This window comes from Stegodyphus dumicola, chromosome 8 (genome assembly GCF_044657685.1).
Source record: "Stegodyphus dumicola isolate Sdum_Otavi_A_Nest chromosome 8, ASM4465768v1".
Taxonomy (NCBI): Eukaryota; Metazoa; Arthropoda; class Arachnida; order Araneae; family Eresidae; genus Stegodyphus; species Stegodyphus dumicola.
Genome location: NC_140775.1, coordinates 153,088,987 through 153,109,460, shown reverse-complemented (window position 1 = coordinate 153,109,460; position 20,474 = coordinate 153,088,987). Strand labels below are relative to the sequence as shown.

The following is a 20,474-nucleotide window of genomic DNA, read 5'->3' as shown; positions in this document are numbered from 1 at the left end:
GAAAGATGCACATATGCACATGAGTTCATCCCAAAGCTGGATCAGTAGGTTCATAAAAGCTGTCTGAAAAGCAACGACAAGTGAGAATAAATACTTGTATTTCCTGGCTTTCTCGTTAAAAAATTAACCACTTCTGATAAGAAATTTAAGGCACGATGATAAATGAGTACTTTACCATAGTATCAAACATCGAAGAACTGTGTTTTGCGTAGCAAAGCTTGATCCATCCACTCCAAAGAAGGATTTCACCCGAAAGGATTTTAAACATAGTACACGCCGTGATATATGAAGAGAAAATCCACTGCGAACTGCTATCATATAACCAACAACTCATGTTGAAATGTACTACCAACGACTGGACAGACTGAGGCAAAAACTAGAACATAAGCTGTCAGCATTTGTCATTCGCAAATGTATTATTTTTTTATATCAGAACACCAGACTTCATGTTGCTTTAAACGAAAAAAAAAAAAATATATATATATATATATACACATTTTTTGCTGAATTTCATTTAAACTTATTTCCCCGAATTTCATTAAAGATGAAATTCATTCAACTAATTCAATTCGCGGCAAAGCAAAAATACATAAAAATTCAAAACATCTTCATTGAAAATAGTAAAAATACAGAAAAACGTAAAATACCAAATACTGTGTAAACAATAAAAAAAAACTAATTTCTGTAGTTAAAATTAGAGTTTCTACACAAAAACAAGCAATTCGACTAGCGGGCGAGAAGGCAGATCCCTCGGTGCACAAAACGGAAAGTTTACTTTGGGTCCCATTCGGCCAAATGACATTGAAGGGGCAAAAACTGGCTTAATTCACTATTCTGCTGAGTTTCAAATGTAAACAAATAGAGGTTCATTAGGCGTACCTTGCTAGTTTTAAATTGTTGATAATTCTACAACAATTGCATGCAGATTAACTAAAATCATTAAAAAAACCTTAACCGTAACATAAAACTATATAATTCAATGGCTTTTAAAGCAAAAATTGCACAATTTACCAACATATAAGAATATATATATTTATATATGATTGGTGCAGCCGTTACAATGAAAAAGGGATTTGCACAACTACATGTTATAGCAATCGCATATATAAAATTTCAATTACGGCTACTCGTTCTTGATTTATGCGAGATACACACATACGTACCTACGTACATGACACAAAAACTTGTTCTGAATACATTTTAAATCCACTTTACAATTCTTTATTCTATTTGTACGTACAGATGTCATGCAAAAAGCATCGTTCAGATGGGTTCGAGAGCGGTTGAAATGGATATTTTCATTGAAATATGATACCTAAAATCTCTCGCGATTGCAATACTTCCTTCAATTCGCACAAAGAAGAAAAATCACTCTGCTTGGGATATTGTAACTCATCCGTCTTATTCCACAGACTTTTCTCCTTCATATTACAGACTGTTTCGAGCATTACTTGAATTACTTGGCTCTTCAAACCTTTGATGACGTGCCTTGTGTGAAAACAGAATTACATATATATATATATATATATATATATTTTTTTTTTTTTTTACTCTGGACTAGAGCTATTTTATCCATGAGTAATTATTTTTACTGCAAAGCAGATGGTAGGATTTCGTATCAAATTATAATCATTACACGAATGCATAAGTACTTTACATTCTATTTCCATTTTTGTTGCACCTGAAAAAGGCCTGTAGAACTTTTTCGTACACATCTAGAAATCATGGTTAGAAAAATAGAGCATGTGCAACTATACATAAAAATATGTTAAAAAATTATAAGGACTAGATAATTTGAATCATTTTATCCTTTTTTATAGGAAGGAGAGCTTCAAATATATTGGGAAATCACAGGAAACGAAGAAATATCATCTCAGGTAAGCATCATTTCATTACGATAAGATAATGCAAAAGAAAAGAAGTTTTTGAAAGTGAAAGCCGTACTGTGAAAATGCTGTGTAAACAAGCGATTATTGTTCTTTAAAAACAAAACTGCTCCCAGAAATTATTGATTCTCAAAGTTAAAAAATAAATAAAAATCTATATGTAAAAAAATAATTAAAAAATTAAAATAAATTAAATAAAAAATTTAAAAAAAAATCTGAAAGCTTTCAGATTTTAGATTATGCCCAGAAAGCATTTTTTAACGTTTTGTGTATTGCCTTTATTTATTAAATATCATGTTCCTCGCACTTAAACCATAAAATTCAATTCAACAGCAATATCGTAAAATAATTTTAAAATGACATGTCTTTAGAATTTCCGATACACAGTCTCGCGCGCTGGAGATAAAAGTGTTTTTCTTGTTCCGTATAGTGTTGTCATTGCTAGCTTTGAAATCTTCGAGTTTCTTGATGAAAATCTCATAAAGTCTTTACAGAATAGGAAACAGATAATAAAACAAATTCCAGGTTCCAAATTTGGGCTTCCATATGTCTATATTCGGTGGAGGACTGCGTTATTCAAAATTTGATGGCTCTAGGTACCGCCATTTTATCACAATGCGAGAAACATGCATATAATTACGCAGATTCTTCATTATTTAATTTCTTCAAATATAATACAGGGCTGTAATATTTGGTGGCAACAGTTTGAAAAGTAAATGAAGGCAGAATCAACGCAAAATGCCAAAACGAAATTAATAGCTCTCCTGGGCTAACGCCCTTTGAACTAAAAATAAATAAATAAAATAAGAAATTAAAATAAATCAAATTAATAGTGTAAATAAATAAATAAAAACATATTAATACTAAAAAAACATTTTTATAAAATAAGCTTTTATTTAAAACTCATAAAATAATTAGATTAAAAGTAGAAAAATAAGTTATCATATAACATATATATCATATAGCATATCTCATATGCCAACAAGAGATTAAACAATTATCTTTACAAAATCTATAATTTTTTATCATGAATTATTTTCCATCTACAATTTTATAGCACGAATAGTAAAAGCATGGGGCATCCTTAATAAATGTAAGAAGTTAATAGCTTATACTGGTGCCACCAGTGGTCAAGTTGTGAAGACCAATTCATTCTGATTCGGGCACACCAGCGGCGAGCGGTAAAGTCGCTGAACACTGGTAGTTCAGTCCAAGGTTCGAATCCCGCGAACGGGCTGGCTGCATGGGCGTTTTCGTGGTTTTCTCCGTGTGTAACGTGTATACGAGCGAATTTCCCTTATAAAGTACTCCACGAAGGCATCCCTCCCCTTAGGCAGATAGCCCTCGAGGCTTTGCCATAATCACAGACACACAATTCATTCTGATTCGACCCCAGACAAACTAGCTGGCTGCATGCTTGATTTTTGAGGTTTTCCAATACTTAACATGAATGCAAGTCAGTTTCCTTTCGATGGTACTCACTTGACGAAGACATCCCTTCCCTTGCAGAAAACCCTCATGAACTTTTTATATTCTTATAATTTTAGCGCTTATACATTTGAGAAAGGAGTTCGATTTTTAAGTTTTGTTATTCTGGCGTGAAAGCTTTGATTATATGTGTTGTAAAATTGTAGATGAATTTTGTAAAGAGAATTATTTAGTTTCTTGCTACTATTAAACCATATGATAAATTATATTTCCACTTTTAGTTCGTTAATTGTTTTACGAGTTCTAAATAAAAGCTTATTTTATAAAAATTTCTTTTTTACATTTTTATTTTCATCTTTACTTTCTACGACACGCTGTTAATCAACTTATCAAACTGAAAAATCCTTTTTCAAGTATGAATAGTCACTCTTTTACCTCTAACAAATTTTTATGTCAAATGATCGAAACATGCGGCAATTTTGCCAAAAGAATCAGAAATTATGTTGAGATTGCTTATAAACTTCGTTTAAAAGGCTTTTCTTCTGCCCAATTGGATGCTGCAAGCAGTTAAATTCTGAGATTTTTTTATTTATAAAATTTTGTAAGCGGTACAATTTTAGGTGCCGAAATTTTAAACTCGTATACGCTAAATTAAGGTCTTTAACCCGTGGCCCGTTGAAGGCATTTTCGTAGCCCCACATTTGAATTCGAAGAAACATTGAAGAATTTTAACAAATTTTGATTTCAAGAAAAATTGCTTTGTCAGCTTTTTGTCATAATTTTTTTTTCCTCTTATTCTTGATATTTAAAACATTTTATTGACATGCCTGATATTATTTGAGATAAAAGTTTCTGAAAATGATCTCAATGATTTGAACTTCCGTTTACTGGAAAAAGATCTACTTGTTCATAATCTTTATTACCTTATGAAAGCTTTTCAGACAAAATTAATCCTGACTGTAAGTTGCTAAATAAGAATTCAGTTGCTAAATGAGAATAAGTTGCTAAATAAGAATTCAGTTGCTAAATAAGAATTCCACTCACTTTCTAAAATTGATGGAGTGTGTGAAGAACTCTACAACATGGAATTCAAATAATTATGTACGATGGCATTTTAGATTTGAAAGAAGGATTCAAAAGCAGATTTTCCGATTTTCGTGAAAATGAAATTTTTATCAGAATGCTATCCTCGCCGTATTCAGTAGACGTTGGAAGTATTCCACCTGAACTTAGAATTAGAATTTATAGATTTACAGTGTAACTATGCAGTAAAATGCAAGTTACTTTAAAATCCAACATTAATTGATTTTTATTCGAAGTACGTGACCGAAGACAAATTTCCAGGAATTCGTAAACATGCACTCTCCATGTCTTCTATTTTAGAAGTACCTACATATGTGAACAGCTTTTTTATGGATTGCAACAACACAGATTAAACCGGATATTGAAGCTTTAATTAAAAACAAACAATGTCAAATTTCGCATTAAAACTAAAATAATTACCATCTCCCGCCAGTAATGTAAAATTTTTTTTTTTTTTTTTTTTTTTTTTTTTATCGTGAATGCATTTTGTAACACCGTTCTGGACAATCATCTTTATACTTTTTTCCCTTATAGTTTAAAAAAGTTGCAAAACATTTGAATTCGGTTTCCATTTGACTTTTTGGAACTTATACAAAACTGTAACACTATTATCCTCGCTTAGAATCAATTGCAGTCTTGCAAAACAAACCTCCCTTTTTTATATAAACTTTCTATTTCTATTCTATTATATAATATTCTTTTTTTTGACAGACTTGTGGCCCGCGGGTTTGAATTTATTGATATGGCCTTCGAGCATGAAAGATTGAAGACCCCTACGCTAAATAGTCGAAAAAAACATATCGACTTCCGAAAATTCGCGGAAAAATTAAAAGTGACGTTAAAAATTTGATACAAATATCATTTAAAAAAATTTTTTGCGTTCTGTCGGATAATGCCAACAGTACCGTTGCGAATTGCCCAGCTGCGGGAAAATACTTTCCCCGCAAAGCCTATTACCAAAAGGTGGAGTGTAAAGCAGGGGCTGCTAGATTTGGCGCGAAATTGCAGATTTGGTGACAAAATTGGTGATATGCCATAGACGAAGCGAGAACACTTAGAAGGCATTCTTGGCGGTTTTCTTCTGTAATGTTCTTGAAAGTAGGACAAAACTACATATATATATATATACATACATACATACATACACATGTACCCTGCCTGTACGGGGAGAGAAGCTTATGCTAAGTTCAATAGTAGTGTATTGAGTCCAGAGATTCGAGAGCGATCGACCAAGTCGGGAGCTGTACTTTAGTGCTTTGCCGTGAAGCTGGCTTCACTAAAGACTGTGTTGCTGATTATTTCAGAGTGTTTATCGTAGTTTTTTGACGACTGTAAACGTCTCCTTAGAACTGTCCTGTGCAATACTGTCGAATAAATTGCGTTTTGAATCTTCATCAGGTGTTGTCATCAGTCACCCAAATCCACAAACTCGTAGAATGCAACAGTACATTTCTGAGATTTTTAATATTTGTTAAACGCAGATATGTTCGAAAATCCGTTTCAACGTTCGGGAAAAAAAGTCTAAATCGAATTTTTAAAAAAAGGGGGGGTCCCACAAACAGCATACTTTCGAAATTTGATCTTGATAGCTTATCAGAAAATAGGTTGAAAATGATGGCAAACTTTCGACCATAGCGACAAATACAACGAGTGAATTCAATAAAAACTTATAATTGCATTTTGCTTTTTATAGTCTTCCTTGCTTTCAATATCGAGCGTGCTTTCCTAAAACCCGATTTTTAAGAAACTTTCCATCTAAAAACTTACATACAGAATCAATAGTTAAGGGAAAGAAGCTTATTTCCACCTTTTCCCAATGCCTTGTATATTTAGGTACCGAAGAATCTCCCTTCCAGAACATTATGTTTAATGGTGTACATCGAAAATAACCGAGAGAAAAGCATTATTTGCTACGGTTCCTGGAAGCAGACCCATTCTTCTACTTGAATGGAAAGCGTGTAAATATCACGGCATTTTGTTCGCGAGTAATATTTGTAATGAAGCGAATCGGAATCTTTCCAATAAGAATTTCTCAGAATCTCTAACCTCCCCCCCCCCTGCATATTAGTTGCTTCAGTTTTCATTCTTACGAAAGTTTTCTGGGAGTCATCGGTGAGTTCTGTTGTAAGAATGCATAGCTGCAGATACAAGAAAAATGATCACTTCTGCGAAGTGAAATACAGTAGAATCCCTTTTAACCGGCAGTAACGTGACCATGTCGATTCTGGATAAGAGATTTTTCCGAATAATTGAATGTATATTTCCAGAACTTATTTGCTCATGTTTTGTGATGCCCTTTGTAGATATTGCAGCATACGAAGTCCGTCTGTAGTGTTTTTGAACGATAGGTCAAAATTAAATAAATAATATTGAAAATCGTACAGATTGTTTAAAATTAAAACACATTAAATGATGTTATATTGCCAAAAGACAAAATTAAACAACATTTTAAAATTACTGTATTATTAATGAAATTTACGAATTTCTTACTATGATGGCATAGAAAGCTGATTTGTCGCCAACTCCCTTCGACGTAAAATTCTTGATCTGCATGTCGTTGTTTGTCTTCACCTTTTCTCAGATAAACAAATATGAGAAAAATATACACGAATATGATGGTACTTACTAACAACTATTTTAAGTAAGGCTATATTGTCCCCTCCTTAAGTTGCAGAGCCTTTTTTTATTAGCTGCTACACATCAGTGGTCTCTTGTTCGTCATCTTCCATCTTTCCCAGTACATGTCCGATTATTTCTACGTCATCTTGAGAGAGTGCAATGGAAATATTATTATTATTTTTGTTTAGTTTCAAAGTTATTTAATTATTTAACGATCAGTTAAACGTATTAAGATTATTATTGAAATTAATACAAATTGGGACCACTGATGTGTAGCATCTAATAACAAAAGGCCTCTGCAACTCAAGGCGGAGAAAAGATAGTCGTAATGCATTATTTGTAGAGTACTTACAAATAGTTGTTAGTAAGTACCATCATATTCGTGTATATTTTCCTCATATTCGTTTCTCGGAGATATTTTTGGAAGAAAATAACATAGAGTACTTTTGCATGAAAAGCATACATTAGAGACCATCTAAATGAATAAGTGTTGGAAGTTGTCCAAGAAGGGTGAAACGATCTGAGAGTAGAAACTGAAGGTTCATCATGAATCTTACACCTAACTGGTGTTTCAATTAATAAACATTTCAAAGATGGATTCTAAATGTTTTACACGGAGTGGATGGCCTCTTACAAAAACGCCTTATAGAATAGTGTAAAAGAATCCATTGTTAAATTTGTTTAGAAACTTTTAGAATTATGCCTCACTTTTTTAAAATTTTTGGTCAATGATTTTTAATAGAATTCTATAAAATTTTAGGTATAGTTTCTACGCAGTCATATATAGAGATTTGTGGGAATATAGAGATTTGCGTGATAGGTGATATGAAGATTCTATAAAACTTTTATACCATTTCCAAAGGTCTTACTTATGCAGTGTGTATAGAAGAAACTAATAGTAACCATTGAAAATATAAGATCCAGTTTACAGAAAATTAGACACTAATTCTACAGAATTCTAAATAAGTTTCTTGGTTTTAATTTTCTATAGAATTTCTTAAAAAAGCTTATGAGCACCTAAAAATACTACAAAATCAATAAAATGAATTAAATTTCAATTTTTAATGCAGAATTTTAACGTAAAATTTGAAGTGATCTATGACGTGGAGAGGGAGATATAAACTTTCGAAACGAATATGATTTTTTAACAAAAATTTCCAATATTGTTTAAATTTCAAAATATATTTGATAAGAAAGGAACACATCTTAAATAACTGTTAAATTTAATTGAAATAAAAAACCATTTGTTTTATCAGATTAAACATATACAATAACTAAAAGCATTTATTTCAAGAACTAAAACTGTATCAATTATTAGCATAAATTTAATCTTTTAACTAATTTTATCATTTAAATTCATTTTGTGCTTTTATAACGAATAATTTTTCGTATAGTATAAACAATTCTGAATACAAAATTGCACAAATCTTACATAAGGGAAAACGTTAAGCTGTAGAGACATTAGGTAATTTTTGGAAGCAGCAAAGATGAAAAATATGCAACGCCTTCGTCTGGAATCGAACTGCGGCCCTCTCAATTACGCGCTGAGCGTGCAGACCACTACACCACGAAGGCTCGCTAAGAAGACCTGAGAAATACCTTATAAAGCTAGAGGGAAAAAGACAAAAATTTTCATTCAAAAATTATTACACACGTATGAATAAAAAGTGTTAATTTTTGGTCTTCTATATTCCATGACAAAAAATAAAAATTCGCTTTGCTTAGACTTTGAAAACTCTGAGATTCCTGTAGGATTCCATTCTATAAATTTTCTATATTATTTTAAAGGAAAGCGAAAATTTTTATAAAAGCTTTATAAAAGTTCTACAAAATTTTATATAGAAATGATTCTGTAGGAAAAAAAAATCTGAAAGGTTTTAGATTTTAAATTACATCCAAAGGGGTATTTGTTTAACATTTTCTGTGTTACATTTATTTATTAAATATTACGTTCTTCGCACTTAAACCATAAAATTCAGTTCAACAGCAGTATCGCAAAATAATTTTAAAATGAATATAATCTTTAGAATTTCCGATACAGAGACTCACGCGCTGGGGATTTTTTTTTTTTTTTTTTTTTTTTTTTTTTTTTTTTCTGTACGACGTTGCCTGCCATTACGCGCTTTGAAATCCTTGAGTTTGCTAATCAAAAATTCGTTAAAGTTTTACAAAATAGGAAATCGATAATAAAACAAATTCCAAATTTCAAATTTGGTCTTTCACATTCCTATATTCGTAGGAGGATTACCTTATTCAAAATTTGATGGCTCTATGTATGATTGTTTTATCATAAAGCGAGAAACATACATTCGTGCAAGATTATTCATTATTTAATTTCTTTAAATATAAGATAGGGCAATAATATATCGTGGCAACGATTTGAAAAGTGATGCAGCCTTTTAAAGTTGTCGACGCAAAATGCCAAAACAAAATTAATAGTCCTCCAAATTACCCCTTTGAACTAATAATTACGGATAGTTCTATAAAAAATTCGGTAGATCTTTGTCAGTCTTTATAAATAATGTTTTACTTGGGAAAAACATCACTTAATGCCTATTGATAAAGTACAGCAGGTAATACCAGACGGAAAAATTTTATAATGGATGGAGCCATAAAAATTAATTTTATCCAAATAAATTAAGAGAGTTTTAAGAATTTCTGCATTTTCAACATCATAGATGGTTCCAGGTCCGATTAAGACCGTTGAGCTTTAAGGTACAGCAATCTTTCAAGACCTCCCACTACTCAATGTCCTTGATTTGCGCATTAAAAAAATAAAAGTATTTTGAGGAAATCCGGATGATATGAGCAACTGATTATGATTGCATTTGGCAAGACGACGTCTATGAATTCATGCTTCAGATAGTAAAACTCAAGAGCATTAAGAATTTATTAATATTTTGATTTAATATAGAAATCGGCAGAATTAATTACCCTATTTAATGATTAGCATTTACTTTTCATAGGTTCTGATCACCGATTTTAATAAATAAAGCTTATAAAAAAAATTTATACAGGCTGATAGATCTATAAAAAAATTTCAATGAAAATGTATAGACAATCTTCTGTAGAAATGCTTCTATATAAAATTCTAAAGAAATTTTATAAAGCTCTCACAGAGTCGAATTAGGCAGAAATATTGTTACGTAAAATCATTGAGTTGCGATTAATTTTCCTGATCCAGACTTAGTGGAAACCTCGTGCACAAATTCGTGGTTGCCAAGATGTTTGGTTTTACGCCTGCTCTTGGTGGAGGCTTTGGGTATGTCAGGTAAAAAAGTAAATATGATGAACTCTTTCCCAGTTTTGATGAAGAACATTGCGCGCGGAGAAAATTGATCTAAGATTCTCCTTGCCTTCTTCATCTTCCATCAGCTTCTCGAGACGACTTTCGGTTCCAAAGTATAAGTGAACCGTTTCGTACCAGTGCCATCCCTCTTGTTGCTTTTCGTACCAGAGCCATGCCTTTTCCGGGATTCTAGCTCATGCTCGACGATATAGCAGATAATTACCAAATTGAATGCTACGATTTTATTAATTTCTATTACATTTTCATTTATTTTTTCCATATTGATTATTTTTTCCATATTGAAGAAATTCATTTTATTACATTCAAAAGTGGTTCTCTAATTGCAAAGTTGTTTTATATTTTTTCTTTAGCGTTTAGCGCAGTGTTTTCCTGAGGTGTCTATATTCATGCCCTGGGAGTCGATGAAATTTTAAAGGGTCTCAGTTATGATCAAAGGGTCGACTGAAGTTTGACGTCGAATGTACACCGCATTATTGGCATAATCAAAATCCCACTGATAACATAATAATAAAATCGATAATTAATTATTTAGTGTTATATATTGTTATTTCTTTCCAGTGGCAGACTCTAGTCATTATAGGCGTTGGCCACTAGTAAGGCCTGAATCGGTGGTCAGTTTATTATGGAGGCACATAATAGGTGGGTCATCGTTGCCTCCTATGAAGGGACAGACAGTTTGTATCCATGCATTCTCCAGGATTCAAACCCGGGCCCTTCTCTTTAGTACGGTAGTCAGAATCACTCACCGCTTTCTCGTCTGGGCAGCTTGTTTATTGTCACTAAATTCACGATTATCTTCGGTTTCCGTTCTAAAACTGACTTGTTTTTATCGCACTGAATCAAAATAAATTCCATAATTTTGATAACTTAAGCGTTGATAACTTAAGGGTTGAAAAGGGTTACATTTTCTGGGACGATATATTGTTATATACAAGCCACTTTCAAAATTTAAAAGAAGATTTTAATGTTCTTTCGCTTCCAAGACATTGGGTATTTGAGTATGCTAACATGGCTCATAGAACCGCTGATATATCTGACCTGCGGTATATCTGATCTTGATATCATGATGCAAGAAGAGTTGATTGCACTAAAAGGATGTTGTATTAATCTTATTCAAAACACATGGGTATGCTATGTTTTAAGAATTAGAAGCTATTCGAGAGAAATATCCCAAAATAAAAGCTGTTACCAAACCAACATTAATGACTTTTTACTCTTCTTACATAATAGAAGCGGGCATTAGTCAAGTCAATAATTTACTAGGTAAAGAAGGAACAGGTTGAGTATTTTTGAATGAGGAGTTTAATGATAACGTTAAGCATATTCATGCCAAATATTAAGACATTGCATCCAATACATTAAGCGCAGACATTATATTCGTTAATATTGAACTCTTACGCAAATAGAAACTGTGATTTTGTTTCTGGAAACTTGTTTATATTTGTAAAATTAAAAAATAATAATAATATTACAAAAAAACATAATAATCTGAAAGCTTTCAGATTTTATATTACTCCCAAAGGGGCGTTTTTTTAACGTTTTGTGTGCCTCTTATTAAATATCATGTTCTTCGCACTTAAACCATAAAATTCAATTCAACAGCAATATCCCAAAATATTTAAACGAGCATATCTTAAGAATTTCCGATACACAGTCTCGCGCGCTGGAGATAATTCCCCCCCCCCTCTGTAGTGTGTTGCCATTGCTCGCTTTAAAATCATTGAGTTCGTTAATCAAAAATTCTTTAATGTTTGAGAAAATATAAAATGCATAATAAAACAAATTCAAAATTCGGGCTTCCAGATGCCCATATTCGAATGGAGGACTATGTTATTCAGAATATGATGCCTCTAGGTACCGTTGTGTTTTCCCAGTGCGAGAAACATACATACATTCATGAAGATTCTCTATTATTTAAATTCTTTAAATATAATACAGGGCTCTAATAGTTGGTGGCAATAATTTTAAAAGTGAACCGACGCAAAATGCCAAAACGAAATTAATATTCCTTCTGGGCAAATTTTCTCTTTGGGCTAAAATAGTAAAACATAAATCTAATAAATCAAGTTTTAAAATTGTACTTATATTCTTTACCTAATCGTTGATTTTTTTATGTGCCATTGTTTGTATTATAATTATGCTACATATATTATTATGCTTTCGTTGTGATTATCATTATGTATATTATTATGCTGTTATGGTTATTATTATGTATATTATGGAGAAACGTGTAAGGGGTCGATGAAGAAAACGTCTCTTTTAAAAGAGGTCGACGCAAAAGAAAAAAGTCTTTCTAATCGTGATTTAGGCTTACTATGTGCAAATATTCGTTCTAAAAAATTCCGTATGCGTATTTTTGGGAAGGGTGGGAAGGCATGTATTGAATATTTTGATGCTTCCAACAAACTTCTCTAGCAGTTCATAAAAAATATTTTATGAGACATTTCAAAATACATACATTTAAAAAAGAAAAGTAAAGTGGAGACGAGGTTCTGTTAACTTCTTCTTTATGTCGTCGATTCGAGAACAGCGGAGTTAAATAGATGAGTGACAGATTTTTCGCCAAAGATAACATCTTTTGGCATCGTACTGGATGGAGTCTCGTATTCAAACACGACGACAAACAACTTCAACACTACTAGTTTCTTTATTTATTTGTATATTTATTTGTAACACAAATGTATTGCGCCATTTTTTTCCTCTCACCCTTTGCTTTTGCATAAGCCAGACAGCAAAGAAGTCGTATTTGTATCGGAGAACTCTTCAAGAAAGAGATACGTAGGTCATTTATTAAGCGAAGAGGACGCAATGTGTACGTTTAAAGTTTGGTCTTCTTTGGCTCCTTATTAAATGAAAAATTTACAGTCCAACTCTTTGCGTTGCCCAAGTTTCACAATTATTTCTTTCTTCAACAAATGAAAGCTTTGTGGCAGTTCTTCACAGAATCCAACGGCACCATTTTGATAAAGGCCCTTACCACTTAAAGGTTTTTCCGTTTGCAACGGTTAATTTTTACAATATTTAAAGTGTTTCATTAGTGTTTTATCCAAATTAAGCCTATACAGACATTAGCTGTTTGGAAGCAAATAAGATGAAAAATGAGCATGTCCCCACCGGAACTCGAACCACGGACCTCTCGAATTCGCTTCGAGCGTACTGACCACTACACCACGATGACATGCCAAGAAGGCGGGAGACATACCTTGTATACTCCCCCTTTTAAAAGACTACTGGGGTTTTACGGGACCCAGTCGTCAAATCCTGGTGGTGAAGAATCATCATTCACTACCTTTTTAGTTCGGGCGCCACTGTAGAGACATTAGGTTATTTCAAAGCAGGAGAGATGAAAAAGAAGCAATGCTCTCGCCGGGACTCGAACCACGGGCCTCTCGAATACGCGTCGAGCGTGCTGACGAAGGCATGCCAAGAAGGCGGGGGGAAATACCTTATAAGCCAATTAATCATTATTCAGTGTCCTCTAAGTATAGAAGGAAATATGTATTTAAAATACCTACTTTCATTGTTATGTATTGAATATATCTTGAATTCACCTACTTTCAGGTCTTCTGTGAGTACTGTTTCTTAAATTGTCCACCTGAATTTTTTTGGCTTTGCTTTGTTTGTTTAGTATAATACAAGATTTGAATCTATGGAACAATAGAACCCAAGCAAATGTTTTCTAGAGTGAGTTATGGGAGAACGCGAGCATCGTCCTTCTACCATATGGTTAATTGGTGCAGCGCAGCGTGTAACTTTATCCTTATAACAAATACACACATATATACATACATATGATGGTTTAAATACAATGGTAGTTGACATCGATAAACATATGGCTGTTGTACCAGGTTCTACAATGACCCAAGTAGCACAGCAACGTCGTAACGACGTTGCAAACTCGTCGCGGATGTGGTTGCAATATGTCGTTTTTAAGACACCCAGATGTCCTCGAACATCCACTGTTTTGCAACCGTTGGAAAGACGTCTTTATTACGTCTTTGCAGAGGAGATTTTTGTCGCATACACCTCTTTATTGCGTCTTTCGCAAATGATATTTTGGTTGTGAAAGCATCGTATCACGACGTCTTAAAGACGCCTAAATGTTCGCAAAATTCCACCTTTTTGCAACAGTTGTGAAAATGTCGTTGTTATGTCCTTGTGTTACATATTGATTTATGCAGAAAAATAAGCTTAGTTAACTAATGTATTTTCTTCTTTTTTAAAATTTTGTATTCCTTGTATTTATCTAAAGTTTAAATATTTTATCATTTCCTGAAAACCAGAAGATAATATAATTTTTTCTCTTTAGACAAAATATGCATAATTAATAATAGCCTTAATTATTTTCAGTACTTTAAACTATAGTTTTTAAATAACTTAAATTCTAAGTTACGATTATTTAAGATTTCATCATTTTTTCCCCTTAAGTGAGAGTAGTTATGAAAATGGTTATTATAAATATATAACATTAATAGTAGGTTTTAAGTAAATAAAACTCGATTAGACATAAATAAAAGTAAAGATACATATGTGCATGTGGGTAAAAAAAAAAAGAGCGTTTCTGATAATAGCATTATCACATCTGTTAAATCTCAGAGGCATTGAAAATTGCCCCTGTAATGATAAATTCGGAAGCGGTTCTTAAGGTAACATAATCAGTATTTTACCTGAAGTATAAATTTATTCGCTTTTCACAGTAAAAAATATGACCATTAACTTTTATATCTCCAGGATATGCAAATGAAAGATACCTAAATCTAATAACCTCCCATATTCATATCTAAAATGAAATAATAACCTAACAAACAACATACATGACAGCACTATTTAAGAAAAAGCATGAACTAGTAGTGTTTGAAAGTATAAATAGCAGAAGGAAGATAACAGAACTAAAATTTCCTATTAATATAAAAATATTTGTGTTTTTTAAATAGCAAGCAATTAAAAGTGCAATAATTATGGATTGCACTATTTACTAGTAATGCGGATGTTTCTTAACACCATTTCTTTCGATCATATGTAAATGTATTTACTTATCTTTAGTTTTTACATTTTATAATAGTGATAGATTACAATGATTATTTCACTTTTTATGTACTGTTACTGTACAGAAATAATTTAAATAATATTGTATACGACAGTAAGCTAAGTACGTTAAAGTAAGATCTTCGTTAAAGAGCACACGATGAAACTTATTCTTCTATTTATTATGAATTTCTTTGCTATCACAAGCACATAAAATGTAAGCAAAGAAAATAGAATAAATATACTTAAATTTAATAAAAAATAAAACCTGATTTCCAATATTCATTTATTGAGATAATCTAATAAACATACATAACGGCATAATATTTAAAAAAACGGGGATTACACAGTGTTTGGAAGAATAGATGCCAAACGAAAAGTAATAAAACTGCAATTTGCAATCAATAAAAAATATTTAGTGTTTTTTAATATTACTCAATTAAATATCACATAATTATAGATTACAACATTTCATAGAAATGCTAATGTTTCTTTAACACTAGTTTTTCGATCATACATTTCATACACTGTATAAAATCATTAACCTTTTCTGCATACTGTACAAAAGGCAATATGCTATAGAATGTGCATTATTATTAATTTTAATAATTAATTAATTGCTTATATTATGCATATATATAATTCATCTTCAGCAGTCATATTAGGTACTGGTACCAGTCCAATAATTTCTTTGTATTTTGAAAATAATGAACATACCATAACAGCATGAATTGTTATTGCTTCTGTATTGATGGCATTTTCAGCAAAACCAGAAAGTGGCTTACCGTTGTATGTTATTTTTGGTTTTATATGAATTAATTCTAAAATCCAACAGGACGTGATAACTTGATAACGTCCAACAGGACGTTATACAAAGCTAGTAAGCTTATCCAAATATTGCACTGCTGGAACCACAGTAATTGGAGACAGATACTATTTCCACAGAGACACTATTTCACGAACCACAGAGAGACTATTTCACGAACACTATATTCCAAGACCACTATAGACCACAGAGGCACTATTTCACGAACACTAGATTCACAATTAGTATTGTGGCACTTCTTGTAGAGCACACACAAAATAAGCACAAATTCAGCATTCTCAGGAAAATTTCACTCGCTGAAGGTACTTGAAGCAAGTAGATACAGAACAATGAGAAGCTTCACAATGCTTTCTTTGATTGACAGTGCATTATATTTACTTTTAATATAAGCAATATTATTTATATCAGTCATTGCTTGATTCAATTTCAAACATGAAGTAAGTCTTTTCTTACAGATGGCATCTTTACCAAATCACTTGAAAGAACAGCTAAAATCTGAATTAATTGCGCAATTAAAAAAATTAAAGCGCGCAAATCTCGAATTGTTCGTTTATATAGTACGTAAGCATCTAGTAAATAATGTACACGTCTGCTTCTCCTTCCACCATATATATTGGACAGCAGTGAATTCGCCCTTACTTCAAAAATAAGATATTTCAGTAGTGAAGTAATTGCTAACATGTGATTTGTATTCATTTCGGAAATATGATTTTTTAAAGTATATAAAATGCATAACTTAATGACTTACTTTATAGATTAGTTTCATTTTTAAATATTTTGCTATAATATTTTTAAAAAATATTTTAAGTATTAATTACTTAAACAAAATTTTAAACAATTATTTAGCACGTATTTTTAGTATTAATTAAATTTAATAAATCAAAAGTATTTATATTAAATTTACATTTCATTAGATGAATCTACCTTAGATTAATATATTTAGATGAAATAAAGTAATGAAACATTGCAAAGTAAAACTTATGCGGATTTCAGATTCTTGAAAGGGCAGATTTAGTCTCTTTTCATTCTAAAAATAATGCTGATGAACTAAAAAAAAAAAGCTAAAACGACCACGTCTAAAAGCGGTCATATCATGACGTTTCAGCAACGTCGGCAAATTGCCAAGATGCAACGGCAAATATTTTGCGTCTTCGCAACGTTGTAAAGACGTCGTAAAAGTTACCACAGCCACTTTGCAACCTCTCGGACCACTTTTCAACGTCATGGGGGTATATAATATTGCTAAACATATTGTTGCGTGCGTACAGGTTCGTGATAGATTGAATGCACACAGGTCTGATGATAGATTAATAAAGTTTATTTTGTCAAAATAAACACATCAAAGTTCTGGAATTATCCTCAAAAATATTCGTACAGGAGTCCAGAGTATCACAGAGTACAATTAGTAGTCAAGCATCAAACTACTAAGAACGTTAAACAAAACATAATGCAAAGCTCATCTAAAGAAAAAGCTAACTCGGATTATCTCAGCTCACGCGGAACTAACACTCGCAACAACAATAACTAAGAAACTGCCTCTATTCGGTCTTAAATAGTTTTCAACCGGCCGCCGAGATATTTCTAGTACTTTCTGCTTCTCGAAGTTACTGGAAAGCAATACGAGGGCGGATTTACGGTTACAGGTAGCATAGTGGTCGATTACACTTATTCAATTTCAATACATATTACGGTGATACAGGGATCGGACCAAAATATCTCGCCAAATTAGATTTCTTGCCAATTTTAGAGATAAAACAACTCGTCAAAACAGTTGTCAGCTTGGCGATATCTCGCCAAATTACCGAGATGTTATGTTAAATGCACTTGCCCTCTTTACTGGCATAGCTTGTCTTTAGATTTTTCAGCTTACAAAAAAAAAAAAAATATAACAGTTTTAATTTTAATTTTACTAAATTTACAAAGTACAATATTCGTAAAAATATTGGTTGTATTCTATAATAAATATTTGGTCAAATACTTAATTTTAGTAAAATGTATTTGGTGATTATAGTTTAGGTGTAGTATTAATAATATTGGTATAAAAGTTTAAATATAGTTTATAATACTTAGCATGCCTTCATAGTGTAGTGGTCAGCACGCTGGGCGCGTATTTCAGAGCTCCGTGATTCGATTCCCGGCCAAGGCGTTGCTCATTTTTCATCTCTCTTGCTTCGAAAATACCTAATGTCTCTACAGTGGCGCCCGAACTAAAAGGGTTTTGGATGAAGATTCTCCTCACCCAGGATTTGGCGATTGGGTCCCCTAAAACCCCAGTCGCCCTTTAAAAGGGGGAGTATAAAAGGTATTTCTCCCGTCTTCTTAGCGAGTCTTCGTGGTGTAGTGGTCTGCACGCTCAGCTCTACACATTCATACATTCATACAATACAGATGGTATAATACAATACGCTTGATATTTTATAATATAATTTTGATCCAATGATAACAATTTAGGTACAATATTTATTGCAATACAATATTGATAATATTTACAATATAAAATACTATTCACACACAACTATTAAATAATATTATATTTTTGTTTGTAAGTATGGTTTGTATTTTTTTATCTATATACATTTAATTAATTTTAATAATTACAGTTTCTAATGCAGTTAATTAATTTTTAATTAATTTTCTCTAGAATAATAGTGACAAACTCCTCACTCCAATGAGAAAACGTGCTTTCGTTATTAACTCCTTTCGACTGTCGTAAAAGTTTGCTAAACATACAAATTTTATTTTTCTGGTTAGTTATCTGAATAAATAAAGAAAACACACACTTAGAAACTTTCAGTTTGTAATACAGTCAACATCCAATTAGCCAAGCAATACCAGAAAAGCTGTCCATGCGGAAACTCAGAATCTTGGTTAATTTGACAGCAATTAAAAAACTCCTGGAAAGAGGAGTAACCCTTATTATAATTAACAGAAGACTGCTATTAACACTTCCAGTAGTTATCATGCAGTTCCAATTGCTAAGTTCATTGTTTACTTAAATTAAAACAATATTGAAAAAGACAACAACACGTTGTAAGTAGCTTACAGGTGAAGACATTGCGGGCTAAAATGTCGCGGAGAAAACAACACAAGAGAAAACGTCGTCGTACAGAGCATTGTGGGAGAAAAGAAAGTAAGGAGAAAATACCTCAGTTCTAAAACATCGTGGAAGGAAATGAAGTGTTTCAGAAACTTCGCAAATTTAAAATAATATCGTACAGAATACCGTGGTAAAAAATGAAGCACCTACCTTTTTTTGAATGCTTAAGTTTCTTCCTCGCTTTACCAATAATAATTTAATAGTTAATTAAAAAATATGAAATATAAAGGGAAAAATAAAATTCTTGTGATGATTAGACCGAGTTAGAAGAAAATCGAATCACTAGACCGAAATTCCCGTAAAATGTGTACTATAGTTAAAAAAAAAAAAAAAAAAAAAAAAAAAAAAAAGCATTTCTTTGTTGTTATCATCATGTGATGATTTGTAGGTGTTTTATTTTTTACCACGATATTTCGTATGACGATTTTTTTAAGACTGCGAAGATTTTGCGCAGCTTTATTTTCTACTGCGATAGTTTATACCACAGTGTTTTAGAACTGCGATATTATTTCCTTCCTTTCTTTTCTCCCCCAATGATTTGCACGATGTTTTCCCCTTGATTTTTTTCCTCCAAAATATTTTCGTTCGCGATGTTTTGGACAGAAATTTGTAAATAATGGAAGAATAAGCCTCATTAGAAATGAAGTAATTAAATTATGACTGGCCATTAAATAAGAACTCTCTATTACTGTCTTTAATTTGTTCTTTTTATTACTGTATGCTGTACATTTTCTTCAGTATTCTCATTTTAATTTTCTTGTTCGCATTAGGTTGAACAACTTCCTTGAAAAGACCTAATTATAAATTTAATTGTAACATCTGATAGCATATGGGGAAAATTTGAAAAGATTTTTAACTGTTTGCAGTGTTCCTCTCTTTTATTCTACTAAACTATGTGTTGAGGAACCTGCTGAACTGCTAAGCAAATAAACGCTTAAGTCCAAGAACAGTAACGTAAACTCAAGACGCGTTAATTACCCTTTAATTGCTCCAAATAAAAACATGCAGTCGGCCCCTTTCTCAGGGCGTACAACTAAGCCCCCACTTAAGCTTTAACTCAAAAGTAGGAAATAAGAACTATCTAATGACTAACTAAAGAAATTTATCCGAAGCTAACGCAAATTCTAATGTAGTTGGTCCAGAATATAGCCAGCCGAACCTATCAAAAGGCACGTAATCCGGCCGAGTGTAGTAACAGTT

General features: G+C 32.1%; 1 long non-coding RNA gene across 2 annotated transcripts in view; it reads left to right on the top strand.

Annotated features, from left to right (window-relative positions):
• The first annotated feature begins 1,818 nt into the window (after positions 1-1,818).
• Positions 1,819-20,474, top strand: part of LOC146996003 (uncharacterized) — a 263,871-nt gene continuing 245,215 nt past the window's right edge. For both annotated transcript variants that reach the window (XR_015042903.1, XR_015042902.1), the window contains exon 1: positions 1,819-1,877. This is a non-coding gene — a long non-coding RNA (uncharacterized LOC146996003). The remainder of the gene's footprint in view (positions 1,878-20,474) is intronic.